Genomic DNA, 19,168 nt, shown 5'->3' on the forward strand with positions numbered 1-19,168 from the left:
TTTATCGTTAAGTTACTTACTAAGTACAATATCGTAGGCGAAGTGTATACCAACCGTTTAAATTGTAAGAACTTCTTTTTCCTTACTGCAACCTATTCATTGCAACATATAAAAAACATGACATAGATTGAGAAAGAAGCATTTTTGTGTAAGGTGTCCTTTTACTAATGGCAATAATTTATTAATGACAACAGGACATAATTAATTTAGCCCAGAAATTATTACAAAATATACCAATTATAAATCCGCATTTGACCACATGGTAACTGATAATATACAACTATTACCATTAGTTATAACAATTGTATTATGCCCAGATAATTGCCTAGAGCAACACCAGTTCTAAATCTGCAATTATGATGTTCAGAACAATTTGGTTTCCACAAGCGCCAAACGTTCAAACATAATTCCTTCTTATAGGATTTTAATAAGCATCATTTTGAGAACTTCATGCAATAGATATATAGCTGAATTCACTTTAATTAAGTTGAAAACATAACAATTTGTTATTGTATATTTTAAATTAAGAATTATTTTATCAATAATCTTTATTTTGTTTCGCTCATTCATTCATGCCTTAAAGTTGACACAAATTTTGGTTTGAATAAGATGTGTGCGTTATTTGCTCGGGTTCAACAGCTTTATTAGATAACGATAAAATTAAGTCAGAAATACAAACAACTAACACATGAGTTCGTTCTTGGTGCGGTGCCTAAAATCGTATTTAGTTTTGGGGAAAGGTGGGCATGTGGTAAAAATGTGGTCTTTCAACACAGAAACCATGGGTATCAGAGCAACGAAAATCACAACAATGTTCCTTTTTCTTACATTTGACACAAGTACTCGGCAGTTAGATGAAGATAATCCGACATTGGTTCCAAGCTTCATCCTTTCGTCGTCGTCAAATCGGTAAGAATATACGATTTAACCAGTCAGTACTTGCGTTTTAAACTAAAAGGTCATTTCGTTCGTACTGATACTGATCGGGAATTAATATTCTTAGGTTTTCAGAAAATGTGGAGACTCATTTTCGACAGTCCAGTGCATTAAATGTGTAAGTGCATAACAAAGTGCACCTCTTTTATCGCAATACGAATACTTTATATGACTGTACAACACAAATGTACAATCTTCAGTACAAAAAAGCTATTAGCTATAACATTAAAACGATGCATGTTTGTGAGTAAATATAAAACAATAATAGTCAATAGGCGGCACTTCTATTCTCTGAGTTAGATTGTGCCGTGAAAAAACAGTAAAAACTTTATTGATACGCATAGCATACCTGAATGAAATACTGCTTATATTCATTTCTAGAAGGTGTATCTGTGTCAGAAGGCATTTACTATAACGTTCACCATTAAAACAGAATCACCTTTTCACAGAACCAAAACGGTATATCATTTCCAGCAACTTAGAATATGATAGATTTGAATTTTAAACTCTATTAACACATAAACAAATCTTGATTTTTGTTGCTACAACAGTTTATATTACACGTCAATATACATTTGTTCTTGTATGAAATGTGTGGAATACCTTAGCAAATACTTTAAGGTAAAAAGGTATAGTGTTTTACGTTTTGATCGTTGTTTATTCAAGCCCTTAAGCTCAAATTCGTTACACTCAAACGAGCATAAATCATTTACATTATTTAATAATACACCTTTGAAATAATATACAAAATAACACAGAGTTAAAGAGGCTTGTAATTTGTCTCCACTAACCGTTTATTTTACCAATCAACAAACAAAAAAATATTGATTTAAAGATACATTTCATATTTTGTTATCACAAACATCAAAAAAAAAAAGTTCCATGTGACTTATAGTAAAAAACTTTCTAGGCAAATTCTTCTGTTAAAATAAGGCAAATATTTCGTGTAAAAGTATTGAAAAAAACAACAAACAACTGTTCATATATAATAACAGAATAACAGAACCAAAGTTCGAATGACAGTCTTTTGCTGCCAAGGGATACCCAACCCCTACCCCGACGTGGGGGAGGGGAAGGTATTGTTGAAGATGTCCCATAAAATTATTATCAACGATAATGTATGCGAATGATCAAATGGGTTACTGTGTATTCTTTTACAAAAATAGGGGTATAAAATTCATTTAATTTAAATCATTATAAAACAAAGAGTTGTAAACTTAGTTTTTATTGTGTCTGTTTAACTTGTGATGAAAAGTATGAACCATTTAATTTGGGAGAATCTTTTGGGGAAGAGATAGAGCGATAAAAATGTTAATAAAGGGGGATGGAGGAAGAAGAGAAGGGGAATAATTTTTTTTTTTTATCTTATAAACTCGTGCAAATGGGAAAAAGATGCTACAAATCCGGTTAAATCCAAATTTGGAAAACAAGGGAAATTTTTTGGGTTTTTTTTAAAATTTTAATATTAGCTGCAAATTTTGCCCCTTTGAATTTTGACAAGTTTTTGGTTTTGAAAACTTTTTCCCCAATTTAAAAAACATTTGGCCCGGAAAAATTTTGGGCGGTTTTTAAAAAGTTTTAATAAAATTTTTTTAAAATTGGTTTTTGGATTTGGGTTTTTTTTTTTATTAAAATCTTTTTCAAATGCCCCAAAATTTTAAAGGGCTTGTTTTAGTATTTTTAAATAAAAATTTTTTTACCCCTTTAATTCCTTTTGAATTTAAAAGGAGTTTAAATTTTTCCCCCACAACTTTTCTTCTTTTAAAAATTTTTAAAAAATTAAGGAAAAAACAAAATTTTTTCCACTATTTATTTTAATACAATTTTTGTTGGGAAGGGTAATTTTTATATTTTTTTATCAAAAAAAGAAAAATTTTTAAACATTATTTTAATTAAGGGATTTAATTTTTTTTGGAAAAAAAATAAAATTTATAATTTTTGAAACTTTCCCGGGTTTTTGGTTTTAAACATTTAAATTTTAACCGTTTCCAAAATCATTAAATTTAAAATTTAGTTAAAAAAAATTTTTAACCCGGAGATTTTTATATTTTTATTAAATAAATTTTCGGGTTTAATTTTTTTATGTAGGGGCTTAAATTAAAAATTTTAAAAGAAAAATATAAATTATAAACAATTTTTTATTTTTAAATTTGGGCTGTCAAATTTTTCTGTTAGGAAAGTGTAAAAAATTTTAATACATAAAATTAAAAATTCTAATAATTATATCTTTTTGATTAAATTATTTATTTAAATCTTATTGATAACATGATAAAAATGAAAATAACTTTAAGTGGTATTTCCAAATTGACCGTGTTGAAAAAATATAATAGTATTATTATGCTACTCATAGAGGATAGTTTTTTTTATATACAACCGATACAATAACACTTGCAGAATGTTTACACGGGTTGCAAAGAAAAGGCTTTTGACAGGACCGATGCTCTAAAAAATTCTATGCCAGTAAGAATTGTTTATAGATGAAACAGGCATAGATAATTTAATAAACTACAAGCAGGGTTTATTTGTTGTAAAGATGGATTTTATGGCTCAAATGCAACAAAGAAATTTTTGATTAGAATACATATGTGGGAACAATGGTAGGCAAGCAGCGTGATTTGTAAAAAGTTTAAAGTCCACAGAAATCATTCAAGTTTTGGCGTTCAAACCGTTTTAAAACTAAATTTAAAATATAAAGCCCTTTCTTAAGTTAACCGAAATACGTTTTGCTAAAAGTTCGGTTATTTGAAAGCTTATTTTCCCCCTTTTCATTTAATTTCCGAATACATTTTTTACATGTTAAGAAATTATGGTATATGCGATGGAAATAACTTTCAAAATATGTGCCCTTTAAAATTCATTTTTGTGAACATTTTTTTGTTTATAAAAGTAGTATTTTGTTAAGCAAATATAAATCATTCAAAAAAATAAATGGGCGAACAGACATTTATTTTACGTTTGATCAGTTTTTAAACCTTTGACAAATTTCATTTGAGCAGCTAATACACTTATCAAAATATACTTGCAAATATGTGTTTAATAAACCTTTTAAAATAGTAACTTTTAAACACTACAATTTCTTTCCCTTTTTTTTTTGAAAACCCTGCAAAATAATCATTATGGGCACTTTAATTTGGGGTTTAAAAAGATACCCAAAATTTAAACTTTCCCTATTTATACCCGGGAATCCGAGACGCTTTTTTTCGGTCAAGGGTGCGGCGTTCGAAAATTTTGTGTTTTTTTTTGTATATTTTTATAGTTAGAATTAAACCTTTGTGGCATAATTTTCAGCGGAAAAAAGAATGTTACACATTAACCCGGGAAATTTTTTTGTCCCTGGAAAAAGTCGATCATGGGAAATTCTGGTTAAATTTTTCTCCACCTTTAAGTGGGGAGTCTTTTGTAAAAAAAAGGATGGTAAATTGTAAATACGGGTTTTAGACCAGGAATTAAAGGTTTCAGGTTCATCAAAATGAATACGTTAAAAAGTGCACAGGGAAACTTTGGAAATAATTTGTTCCTTTTCCAAAAGGAAAATTTAAAGTTTTTTTTTTTAAAAAAATGTTCTTGATATGTATTATTATTTCTTAATCGCCAAAAACAATAATATACATCATGTTGACTATATCTATAAGCCACACCGGTGCTTAGTGAAGAGAAACTTGTGGTAGTTGTATCCGCTGTTATATGTATAATATGACTAAAGCCACATTTATACACTAGAAATTTAATTTTGTATCAAAATTATTTTATTGTTATTCTTAACTACTTTCAAATGTGTAGTACTGTTGCGACCGGGTATATTTAGGAGTTAATCGTTAAGTCACGAAACAATTAGCATTCAAGATCGGTTGAATCGTGTTGAATTAATTTGAAACCAGTAAAATAGTTAATTTTTAAATTTGGCAGTTGATGAAAATAACACCATGGTTTTTACATAATTTTTTTATACATTTCTATTACGTGAAAATGTATGATACACAACTTCTTTAAAAAAAACAATATATTTTTTGTGAAGGTATCAAAAACGGGAATGATTATATCTTTTATCATTTGACATAAACATTTCGTCTAAAATTCAAAGTAAATGAAAAAGAACTATATTTGATTGATGATTACAAAAAATTATAGACATGTTAATTTTGTCTCTAAACTTACAAAGGCTTAAGTCATATTTATGTTTTAAGTAACACAACAAGTCTTAACAATTGATTAATTCAAGTTACAGATCAAGTAATACATAACTATTGTAAATCAAGGGCTATAACTAAAAAATGATAACAAATTTAGTAGAATTTAACGTTTGATATTGGCACATTAACTTTAATATTTTGAAAAAAGCAAATGGACAATTGTAGATATTTGCTTATATTACCACTTTCAAATATCTCGAGAAAAATTTACATAGACATGTTTAATGCCATATTGCCTTGTAATGTTATTTTAACCAGATATAGCAATACCTTTGTGAATTTTATCAGCCGTAATTTGGTTAGAAAACTAAACATACACTCTCGATTTATAAATTTGCTTCCAGCTATCAAAGCAAGATGCATGAATGAGTCGAATATTTTTATCTTGATAATGTAATATGAATATTTACATGCTTCGATTACGTTCAATTAATATGATAAATTTAATGATGATAACGTATTCAAGCGAAAACAGTTATTTCAGTTTTTAAGCAAATTCTTTTTTTATAATTTTATACAAAATCGACTTGCAGATGCTGATTATAATTAATATAATGTTATGTCTATATTGTATGCCAATATTATATTTTTGTTTATTGAAAAGCAAAACCTTCTTTTATACAACTCTTTCATGGATCGACAACATGATATTTGACATTCTTTTTACATTTTATAATGATGTTTGATTTGATATGGTTTTATATCCTTTAAGATAGAAGCAGAGAAAAAGACTTATGTGAGTGAAATAAAATAAGAAATGTGTGACATTAATGATGAATATCACTTTTTCTTTTGGTGTGATATGTATAAGTGCAACACACTCACGCCTCCCTAAAGCTGCAAAATTATATTCAAATGAGTGTCATAACATATTGAAGAAATAAATTTAAACATAATTGATAAAAAAAAACAACTTGTTTAAAATTTATTATAATTTTATAAACATCATAGAAGAAGACAGAATGTCGAAAGCTAAGAAAGCAAGTAATTCTATTGAAAAAGATTTTAAATATAAAATTAAAATATATTTAAAGCTTTTAAAAGTTTAAAGGGTAATCTTCTAGGTTGCTTTTATTAAATTTTATTTTAAATTTTATTAAAAAAAATTTTTTATTTTGATTTCATACACCCCAATTTTCTTTTTTTTTCTTAAAGGAAAATGTTTTTTTTTTCTTTTAAAAAATCTAAGCTCTTGGGGGGAAACCCCAATTGTGAAATAAAGTCAAATTTGTTTGCAAACAAAACAAGTAATTTTTTTTATTTTAAATGGGGGTTCGGTTTCCTATTTGGGGAGAAAAAAAGCCAGACCTTGCAATTTCCCAAAAAGTAAAAAAACCATCGATCCCTTAGAAAGAGTTTGCGGGCTTTGAATTTGGGGGAATTTTTTATTGGATGTGGGCGAACGGTTTTGAAGATTTAGATTGTAGTGAAACCATTTTTAAAACTGTGTGTCAAGGGAATATGTGAGCCGCATTACACTGGAAATTTGTTAAAGATTTGGAAATGACGAGTAACCAGAGTCTAATGGTTGGGCGAGGTAATACACAGTGGTAACAAAAAACTGCCCAATCGCTGGTATTGCAAAGGAAGAAGGATGGATTATTGTGGATAAAAATGGTTGTACTGGTTTTTTTAAAGGTGGGCTTTAATCCCATACCGACCTATTAATTTTTGATTTTTAAGCCTAAACATTGGGTGCTCCTGCCGTCATGGTCAGAAACGAGCAAAACCTGAGTAGATTCGTCCAAATTGTTAAAGCTTATGGTAGATTAGATTCCTCCACATTTAAAAAACCGAAAGTCCCGGAAGATTTTAAGCCAAAAGCATTGTGTGACTGGTGGTTCAAAGGTAGCGACCACTCGATTACTTAGACTTCTTGTTTTATTGGTACTTATGATGTAAAATGTAAAATTACTAGTATGTAAAACTGCAATAGTTAAACATGTAACTGACAAAGTGATTTCTGCCTCAAAGGTTGTAAAGAAGGAAGTTACGGTAACAATTGTGAAAACAACTGCAGTGTCATATGTTTAAACAAAAAATGTGGGAGAGCTGACGGCAGTTGCACTGACGGATGTATCTCTGGCTATGAAGGACGTATTTGCGGAACAGGTAAAAACTTTTACATTTTGATATTTAAATGTTTTAGGTTACAACTCTGAAAGTTCTTTTAAAAGACATGTTAACTAAATAATTGTATACAACATATTAGATTAGATTTTAATCAATAATTTAATCAATCATTTCATTTGCATTTTATACCAGGATGTCATCGTACATTCAAATACAGATATTCCATACAACATCATTATTTAATAAACAGATACACGGTAGTCTTGTAGTCTAGTATGTACACATTGCATTTGCGTTTTTTGTACAAGTAAGTTGTAGATTATCATATCATTTACAGGTTAGATATCCAGGAAGCCTGAAAAGTGCATTGACCGCTGCGACATGACCAAATGCGCTTAAAGTTGCATGCCTCCAGATGTGCCAAAATAATTTATAGATATACGATTTTCAATTAATTTCAAAGTATCTTCCTGAACTATCTGTGCATATATTTCTGTTTAATGTGCCCCAGCTCATTTATAAAAAGAAATTCAAATGTTATGTTTGTAGGCTTTTAAACGTCAGTGGAGTCCCTTAATCGCGAAAAAACATGTTAATCGTTGCTTAAATCTTAAATAATTTTACTTTTCTGAGATGCTTAGTTCATTGTTCTCAAGTTTGATGGTTCTTAGTCCGATTTAAGTGAAAAGCGTTTAAACGCTTTTCATTTTGGGTCATTTTTTACAAATTGAATAATTATTCTGGAAAAACGATGTGCGCGAATGATCTGAAATTTTGCACTAAGATTCGTGGTCTAAACCTTCATCAAATGGTATATTTATCTGGAAAAATATTTTCAATCCCATCATCTCAAAAATCCTCAGTGGAGTCCCTTTAAAAATTTACTTTGCAATATTTATCCCCATATGTCTACAGCGTGACTACCGAATTAAGGGATATTTTGCCTGTATTTGGAAATTTACGTGCATTTAAAGTGCCTTAATTTTCACTTTACATTTTTCTTTCTTTAAAGTAATTTTTCAATTGTTTGTGACTCTTGAGGCATGCTGCTTTAAATCGGCATAAGAACATAACATATTAAACAAGCAAGCAAGGATTATGATACTTTATCGTCATTACTTTATCTTTATAAACGACGAGTGAAGCGTTAGGATAGGTTAATTTTAAAGACCTTTATAGAGATATTCAAATACACATTTTACCACAGCATCAACATATTTCTGTCGTGTTTTTCAACTATTAATATATGATGATTATTTATTTATTCATCATTATCCGGTTATAAACTATCACTAAAATATTTTTTAGAAACAAAATCAGTTGACAAATTCTTACTTGGGTTTGCTATCAGCGGATGGGCATTGTTTGTCATTCTTCTGGCGTTTGTGATAATTGTAGCTGTAAGAAGAAAACAGATAAAGTCAAAAAGTAATACATGTTTTAAAAAAGAGTTCATTTATATTTGCGTGTTATTTACATTTTAACCAAATACATCTGATAGCATTGTTATAACAAGCAATTAGTTTAGAGTAAGATTCGAAGATTTTTTAAAACCGAGGTACATGGTTTTAATTTTCTGTGGCATTATATCTATTTATGTAGCTTTAATAATATCAATTACATAGATAAAAATGAAAAAAAGAAGTATATATTATGTTAAATTTGTTGACACAACAAGTTTCAGATACTTGAAGAAAGGGGCAATTTTGATATAAATTTTGTATTTTACGTTTATAGGGAACAAAAGCAATGCAGAGGAGGATACACAAGCTCAAATAAGGAAAAATAAATCTCGACCAGAACCCCTTATATATATGATACCACTAGAAAGCAACTCCTAACTTCATTTACTATATTTTCATTGACGCTATCAATTTTAATGATAGTCAGTTCTCTAGCTCTGGAAATAATATAGATCTTATAATTCTGCTTATCGGCGTTTTTTTCTGTTTTATCATAATATTCAACATTCATTTTTTCAACGCCAACGACAACTTTCGTATCCATTGTTTGACGTCATTTTTAAATCACGTTAAAGGTCGTTTTTATGTCTGCACAATTATTTCTAATAGCCACGTAAAGTTATATATAAATTTTTGTTCGAATTTCGGGCTTCATAAATGCTATGCCATTTAATTGATAATATTTTTAAAATGTAAATTTATGAAATGCAATTTTAAATTTATATTGCATGTTGTTTTCAGTATTATTTAAATAAACGATATGTATGACTTATTCGTTATTCAAAGCTTTGTATACGACAAATATAGGTTATACTGTAATTTGTATATCTTTAACATATGCACAATTTAAAATAGAGGACTAACACAAGTTATTTTTTCATTTGTTAATAAAAAAACATTTCTGCTTATCGAAAATAAATAAAAAATGCGGTCACCATACATGTGCAGATTAATTCCCACTAGGGATATTTTTCGTATCAGAAATCAGCAAGTATACACAACATTACAGCACGACCAAGGTGTGGATAATGATAAGGCACAGTATGAGGTGCTGAGACTCGGGAAAGGTAATAGTTATCAAGTTGTTAATCAAGATGGATATGTAAATAGCAATCATTATATCATTATTTCAACAGTTTATTTTTCTAATTTTTACAAGAAATATGTAACTTTTTTGAGATCTCAGCACAAAAACATTTTACCTAAAAGTAAGTTCCGACGAATTGATGACTTTTATTTCATTATATACAAGTACAGCTATTTATTGATTTTGATTTAAACCTTATTGTATTGCCCAAAAAAGAAACATAATATATAAACATGTGAAGACAGTTACAATACAATGGTATAATATATTTGGCAAAAAGGTTGACCCACAAGTTCACTCAACATTAGCAAAGGGCCTTTCCTTAAACATGTAACTAAATACTTGTACTGGTTCAGTTTGTAATAGTAACAAGCACAAATATAAACAAAAAGTTGTTTTACTATCTAATAATATATCCTTATTCTAATATTCTTGCAGAGAACATTACTGGAGAACAGGCTGATTACGAAAACAGCGGCTTGTGATCAAACATTAATTTGTGCATTTTGTTGAATAAAGTTGGCATTATTAACAATTTACACAGTCAAGTAACATAATCGATGGATATAAAATCACATATAAACGTAATCATAGGGTTCAAAAGGTTCATAAGGTTTTGTGAAAATGAATCACTTTATTGAAAGGGCAATGCATTTGTTACATATAAACAAACATAAAGAATTAAGTGCAGATTTTTATCATAAAGTTATTAATTTAGTGTAATATCACTGGGTATTTTCATGTGAATTTATATAGTAATTTTAAAGTTATTGTCCTTGACTTAGTAAAATTTTGCAATTTACAACTTGTGTCGCATGTAACTCAAAAAAGGATTTGACACAGAGCCATGAAACCTTACAGGAATGTTGCTCAGCATATGTAGTTGTGCACATTGGGTTTCACTTGTGGAATTATCCAGTATTGTTTTAGTTATTGCCCTTGACTTAGTAAAAGCCGTTTTATTATGTTGTGTTAGAATAACCGACTTAACAGGAATAATGATCAACATCACAATGAAGCTATGCACCTGGGACTTTGTGGATTTTTTCAGTTTTGTTAGAGTTATTGCCCCTGACTTACAGTAGTATAAATTTGCAATTTTCAACTTGTTCATGCATAGATCAAAATGTATTTGACTTCAACAGTAGGCCTGAAAGTTTACAAGAATATTGGTCAGCATGTGTACTTATGCACCTTGGGGTTTGCTTGTGAATTTATTCAGTATTTGTAAAGTTCTCGCCCTTTACTAAGTAAAAGATTTTTAGTTTTCAACTTGTTGCACATTTAGTCAATAAAATATTTGACATAAAGTCATAAGATTGACAGAACAGTGGCGTGAGGGGGCACCCGTGTCCAATGGAGACACTTCTAGTTTATAGATTATAGTGATATTCAAAAGTACAATTACCTTCATATAACAAAAATATCTACATATATATAGATATATATATATATATATATATATATATATATATATATATATATATATATATATTTTGTACATTGTATGTAAATGACAATAAAAACAACGTACTACGTTGAAACATCTAATATATAGATATTAAAGGGAGTATCTCAAATAGCAAACATTATCATATAATCTATATATCTAGCCTTTCCTCTGATTATCAACAAGCACAGATTTTTTTCAATACAAGAGTGTATCCAGTGGCTTTTCCTAAACATAGATTTTCACAATATATCCACCGATAGATAGATTTTCTGAAAATCCGTAAAAGGACACGAGGCGATGCAGCACGCTCGTTTTATTGCCAATAAACACATATTATACAAATTATCTTCTAAAATACAATTTGAATTGCTGTCTCTGCAGTATTTTCAATGCTTTGATGATTTATATTCTACAGTCACTCAATGTTTTTAAAATGTCATTAATTAATATATCCAGCATTTTCATATACACCTTTCAAATTCAATCAATTAAGGTAGTACACCCCTAATGGGCACTATAAGGAATTGTTAATTTGACATCATAGGACAGTTATATGCCTTAAATGTCACCTGTATGCAAAATTTAAACAAAATTTACCGTGTGGTTTATGAGTTATGGACATTTTTATGAACTAAAACTTTGCCATTAGAAGAGATTTTTTTCAGAAATGAGGAAACTCTAAATAATCTATAATATCATCATTATGAAAAAATGTTTTCCTATTGCTCATTGTTAAGAAATAAATAATGACATTTAGGTAACAAATTAAACAAGCAAAATGATTGTTTTTAAACAAAATGTTTTTAATATGTATAAAAATGTAACCCTACCCCACCCACCTTTAACACTAAATTTGACCATTTCCCTATGTAAAAAGCCTTATTTAAAATATCCCTAAAATTTTCCAAAATGAGGGGCTATTTTCAAAGTTTGCCTAAATTTTCTTAAATGTATATTGGTTGGTCTTGCAAAATATAAAATACCTTTACCGTTTAGTTTTTATTCTGTTAAACTTTGAAAATATCTGGTATCATATTTGTTATCAAATTTGGCATTTTTTAGTAAATAAATACCTACAATAATTATATAATTAAAAAAAAACACTTTTTTCTTCAATAGGGGGTCTGAGAGATTACTAAAAAATGTTAAAAAGAAAAAAAAGAAAGAAAAAAAAAATTGCCCCCTCTGGGATTTGAACCCACGCCCCCTCAGTTTCAATACACTTTACAGTGATTTTAGCCTATTTGAATACTCTTCAAAGTGGAGATAGTGCATTAGGGGTGTACTACCTTAACCAAAATGTCTCGATAATTATAACATACATTTTGGCGTACACCATATTTGTCTTTTGACTACCGACTGCTGTTTTATTGACAATATTCCTTCATGAGAAAAACATAAATTATTTACACTCACATTAAAGACTATTAAATTAAGAAAATAAAATGATGAATTAATCGGTAACAAACTTTTACTAATATAGTTGAAATCTTTCGCTAAATAAAGCACCATCGGCGCATGAATCACTATTTAAAGTTTATAAAGCTTAAATCTGCCGGGATTTAAAAAAAAAACAGTAACTGTTTTCCTCCAAAGATACGTGAATACGGGGTTGCACAAAGGAGACATGTGTGTTTCTATTTATCCATTCTCACGAGATACTATATCGTGACCACGAGTTATTATGCACTATAATTCCCAACTTTCTAAAAATTATTGATTCGTAAAAATATCATATATTCTAATCTCAGACTAAGTTATATATGCTGTTTGCCTTAGTTATTGAAATTATATTACTTTTGTCGTTCAATTATTTTTTTCTGAAATTGTCTTTGGACAGAAATAAAACCACATCATTCTCAAAATGCCAATTATGCATGCATATATTAAATATATTAATGAATTGTCTGAGTCATCAAATATTGCGTTAACATACATACCCTATGCATTATGGAATAATTAAAACGCAAAATCCTAAAAAAGACAAATAATAAATTTCAAGTAACTCGTAAATAGAAAGTTTTACATTATGTTTTCACTTTTTTAAAAAATGTTTAGAAGTTTTAAAAATGTTTGTTGGGGTCCTTCTGAGCCGTAAAAACCCCTTTTTAGTGAACCTGAAATTTTGCTCTTAAAAAAGGGTATTTGGGCAGATTGCATTTAAGTTGAAAGATTTCCCCCGAGGGGTAAAGAAAAAGAAAATAAAAATGAACCACATAAGTTTATCATTCTCAAATAATAAGAATATTTTTTACAACGAATGAATAAAAATTTAAAGGAATTTTTCCCATTAAAAAGCTTCGTTATTTAAATGTCAATAATTAAAAATTTTTTGGGGTATTTAAATAATGTTTTTTAGATTTTAGAACTGGTTCTAGTAAAGTAGTTTTCGTCTTTGCCCTTTTAGTTTTTATAAAATAAACTGAATAAGTTTCTATTGAAATAGAAAAAATTTATGTATTTTCATTTTTTTTTACATGTTTATCAAAGAAAATTTTAATGTAAACTTAAACCCAAAAGAATCCTGTCTCAAAATAATATTTTAAGTTTGAACTCATTTGGGCTAAAAGTTATAAATTTTTTAGATTTTAGGACCAAAAACGTAGTTTGATTCATTTTTACTTAAGTAATCGTTATCTACAGCCCGTTGAATGGCCGGAATAACCAAATCTAAATCAATTACAGTTATGTAATTAAAATGATAAAAAGAATAAACCCAAAATTTTTAAGGGGCTGTTATTCTAAAAGAGGAATTTGACTTTTTTAAAATTTAGGGTAAAATGTGAAACGTAAGTTCACATATATAATAAGTATGAAAAATTTTCATAGTATGTTAAAAATCTAAATTTAAAAAATAATGTCTTTAGAAAAAAAGTGTGTATACTATTTAACAAATAAATTCTTATTTTTAGAAGGACTTGATGGTATTTTTATTTAACGACATGCTTTAAATCTTTGTAATTCAACCCTTTTTCTTTCTCCCTGTCCAAAAACATTTTCTTTGTTGATGAGGTAAAAAATTAATTTAGCTCAGACGTTCTTGTTCCAACATCCGTATTATCTATACATTTACTTTTTTTACTTTTATACAAGACATACATGACATATGACTAATATGGTCTGAAAAACCAGTACATCACTCATTGTATCCGCACTTTTGACGTGTCAATCGGCCAACACGGGTGGCCTTTCGCTGTTCTTTGCTTCTTGTACAATTATGTTAGTCACCTGAACTATGGCGAAATGACTGAATAATGCAATATTAATCATAATAATCATTACAATAATACTACCATGTAATAGATAAACAGTTAACCGACTTTAGTAAAAATAAAGTTAGGCTTAAAGTTACATTTAATAAATTTCATAAAAAACTAAATAGCGACATTTCATTAATAAATTGGGTTTTATATCGACTCCATGTCTTATTTTGGTGTCCAGACAACCAAAATGAGTTTTATTAGCATACAAAATACGGTTAACTCCCATTGTGACAAAACTGAGAAGATACCAATTTCTGTTTGCATGAGAAACTCCGCCTTTCGGATCATCCGTAACTATCAATATTTAAAATCAACAAAGACAAGGACTATCAAGTGTCAGTCCTAAATTAACGTCATATATTCCGCATTGAAAACGGATGTTTCATTACAAATTAAATCTTTTTACGAGATGATTACTTTTACTGAACCCCCAGCTTTAGCTGCCACCGGTGAAGCTTAAACGTTAAAGTCATATGTGTTTGCACAAGAAAACTATCACCATTTGCTGTGTTGCCGCGATAGCAACATAAAAATCGTGACGTAGCGCATACAACACGAGCTCATTATAGTCTTCATTTGCATGTTTAAAAGTTCGGTATACGCAACCTTTAAGGTTACCCGTGGGCGGTTTTCCCGTTAAAAAAATCCTAATTTATGAACAATATTTGATGAGATTTACAACAAAACTTTTAAACAGGTTAATGAAACTGTAGAATGTTTGATTTTTAGGCCGACGGCAAAATATTTTTACATATTTATTTAATGTAACTTTAATCATCTGTTTCAATAATTTAATTTAGCTAATTATGTTTCTAATCATGCATTAGAAAAGGTTTTTTTCTAAAATATGCATTATCAAATATGACATTTACAACAGAAAAGATAATAACATGTACATGAAGTGTTTTATTCCTTAAAATACACAGTGATTGACATTTCCTTTAAACATTGAAGAAATAACCGCAATAATTAAACTTTAATGTAATTATTTAATGTATTTAAATGTATTTTAGAAAACGGGAACACATCATACATGTAGTTGTAAGGTAAAGTGATTTTGTTTCGGAATTTAGAATTTTGATTGATTTAAACATATTTTAAATCAATCAAAATTCTAAATTCCGAAACAAATTTAGAAAATTTAGAAAACAAGAATCATCGACGGGTATACATTTAAGTAAAGTTTGTGATTGAAGTAATTGTATTTAACACTACAGTGCCTATTTGACACACCATCTTTTCGCAAATATTTATTTGATTTCCATAAATAATGTCTTAATATTAAGATACAAGTTTTAGTCTTAATTACTGTACTGTCTTAATTAAACTCACACTTTAGCTTGGTATTTGCACCAGGTTTCTATTATTATAGGAAAAAACGACATGATGTTGCATTTTTCCTATGATGTTTATATTTAAGTAAAAGACCTGAATTGTGTAATATCAACTCTAGAAATAGACAATTATATTAGCATGTTTATTCCTAAAGAAATATGTTTACAGTATTGTTAATATGTTCAGGACAAGGCGAGACCAATGTGTAAAAATAATCATCTTGTATTTAACATTATTGCGCAACTAATGATGGTTATAGTTATGGTAAACTGTTCTGCACAGTAGTTCTTCGATAGTTTGTCAGAAATGCATGATAATGTGGTACATGTAAACAAAGTATCAAATTTTAATCTAAACTGAAAAGGTTTAATAGAAAGATTTTGAATATTTAATTTTACAAGTTTTTGATTTTAAATTAATAAATTACTCTGTCATGTGGCGACTGACTCGCGTATATGCGCTAAAAGAGTTCGTCATGCCACGGACATAGCTCATCATTCATCTTTCATCATTCATGTTTGTGCTTAATAAAGAATAAACTAGTAAAATAATTTTCCCCTGGTTTCAAGTACTGTCAGTGCTTTGTTTTTGTATGATTTCTTGTTAATATTGAACACAATTTAGTTTCATTTGAAATAATTTACTATTTTTTTGAGAAAGGAAAGTCCGTGCCTAGGAGTAATACTGGTTTCTGTTTACAAATGTACATGTCATTTTAATCAGTAAATCAAGAATTTCGTGTACAGTTACAATCGTACAATTACGTGAAACCCGTGCTGGTCTACATTGCATCATGACAAGGCTTAAAAGTTTAGCTGTATGTAGTATCGCGCTATGTCACGTGTTCGGACAGTTGCAAGACAGGCAAGCATTAGCTCATGATTTGAGCGACAAGAAGACGGAAAGATCGGTCATCGCATCCTTATGAGACTAGACAGATGAACACCGTGAAAGGCTAGGGTATGTCAAATATTTTTGACTTTTAACAATTACATTGTTTTAATGTTTTGTTAATTTTTCAAAGCTCAGTTTTAACAAATTATAACGTAGGATGTGGTGTGTACAATACATTAAAACTACCACGTTCAAGGTAGCAAGAGTTTAAATGAAATCAGTAACGACGGGCGTCCGTTGCTGGGTGGTTAAATTTGTTGACTTCAAACCACTTTCCCCTTGCCGCTGTAAGTTAGAATACCCACATACTTTGCATTCTTTCATGTGAGGAAGCTATCCAGCTTGTATGTGTTACGTCGTAGATTTTATTCAGGTGCTCGTTCTTGCCTGAAATAATAAGGGCACCTTTGGTCTTTTCCACCAGTAAAGCTGAAATTTTGCCATATGGCCTATATTGTGTTGGTGCGACGTAAAACCCAATAAACGCGTTTTGGATTACGTCATTGGTTATGGTTTAAATGTAAGACATAAATTTACAGCTCATGTCCCAAGCTAAATAAAAAAACAAATTTGAGGTTGCGAAAAAGGTGAACTGTCAGCATTTTGATTCAAATGATCCCATAGCAAATGCTTAAAAAAATGTGCTAAGACACATTTTAACATTGATAACTGGACGAACGCTTTTATAACATGGGCACAAAATATAGCTGTTTCTTTATCACCAAACAGCTTCCGGAATAAGTTTGCAAATCCGGAATTTTCGCAAACTAAGGTGTTTTTTTCCACCAGTAAAGCTGAAATTTTGCCATATGGCCTATATTGTGTTGGTGCGACGTAAAACCCAATTAACGCGTCTTGGATTCCGCCATTGGTTATGGTTTAAATGGCAGACATAAACTTAGAGCTCATGTCCCAAGCTGAATAAAACAACAAATTGACCGTGGCGAGAATGGGGAACTGTCAGCATTTTGATTCAAAAGGTCACACAAAAATACTCCAAAAAGAATGTAAAGTAACATTGATAACTGGTCGAACGCTTTTATAAACATAGGCCGAAATTTAAGCTGTTTCTTTATTAAAGGTTTTTATAATAATAATAGTGATAATGATGATGATGATGTAGCTCCAAAATGACTTCATTAAGGATATGTGTACACATATGCATATTTCTTTTTTGAGCGAATGGCCCGTACAGAATATGATTCTGAAAACAGTTATAAGCTTGCTTAAATTTGCATCATCTCCTTCATAAAGTATGGTCAGGGAATCGCTTGCTACAAACGGCCTCTGTTCTTTATAGTAAGGCGTCCCTTTATCTTAAGAATAATGATTAGGGTCTTTGACAGTCATTTCAGTTCGTTAAAATTGTTTCAATTATTCCAAAACTGCTTTTCTTTTTTTCCTTTTATTGCAACACGAATTTTTTCAAATTTACATCAAAACACATCATATTCAATCTACTTAAATACTCAATTATTGATTTTCGTAGAAACATTACCGAATTGACAAATGTTAAATGCCTTAAGCTTGGAATATGAAACCAGAATAAAATTGCTATCAGCTAAAACATTTAAAACATGCATATTTGTGAGTAAAAATAAAAGGACGATAGTCAGTAGGCTGCAGTACTTTTCCCAGCTTTACATAGTTCCTGTGAGACGAAAGTTTAAAAGTTTATATTTATGCGTCGAAGACCCGAGTGAACTTAACTGTTTGTATTTTTTTGTAGAAAATCTATAGTAAGAGATTTACTCATACGCATGCCAGTGTTACAGAATTACCTTTTTCTACACAACAAAAAGATGACACATCATTTCCCACAACATAAATGCCCGTGCTTTTGGGATATAATACGATTAAAATTTGAAATACTATTTCAAAGATATATATTAAACAATAAACAAATCTGGGTTTATATTTACACGTTTAACATGTGTTTCTTTAGGTATCCTTATTTTCTCTATTTTATCGCCACATCAACGTTGTTTGTGCCGTATGGAGGCTGTAAAAAGTCGCCCCGTACATTAAATCAGAGATGTTATATTTCCGATCCTTAAAGATCGTTCAGCATGACATTATGTTGTGCTTGTGGTAATTTAGTTTTTTCTATTCGGCTATTTCATGTTGGGTGGTTCCAATATTCCTCACTTGAATACTGTTGTATCACCCTTAGGATATGTGGCCTGCTTTTTAAATTTGTCTTTTGACGTCTAATCTGTGATATGCAGGCTTCATAATCTCTGATCCCCTTTCAAAATTCCATTTTTATTATTTAGTTCCGTCCATTGTTATCTCGTTGAGGGCACACGCATTTTTTTACTTGGGGACCATATTCCGCTTTTCATGGAATGGCACTTACGTGTCACATTGAATGTTCTATGATAACCTCCATATGAACACATCTGCGGATGTTTCAAAATTCGAAATTGTACCAGTTCATGTTAAATGTTGAATTCTGCTTAAGCCGGTGCTAT

General features: G+C 29.6%; 1 long non-coding RNA gene across 1 annotated transcript; it reads left to right on the forward strand.

Moving 5' to 3' along the window:
* Nucleotides 1-6,943: 6,943 nt before the first annotated feature.
* Nucleotides 6,944-8,982, forward strand: LOC132741828 (uncharacterized). The gene is made up of 3 exons (XR_009627345.1): nt 6,944-7,238; nt 8,508-8,627; nt 8,937-8,982. It is a non-coding gene; the product is annotated as an uncharacterized LOC132741828 (long non-coding RNA).
* Nucleotides 8,983-19,168: the final 10,186 nt, after the last annotated feature.

This window comes from Ruditapes philippinarum, unplaced genomic scaffold (genome assembly GCF_026571515.1).
Source record: "Ruditapes philippinarum isolate M1 unplaced genomic scaffold, ASM2657151v2 ctg4046_1_1_1_1, whole genome shotgun sequence".
NCBI lineage: Eukaryota > Metazoa > Mollusca > Bivalvia > Venerida > Veneridae > Ruditapes > Ruditapes philippinarum.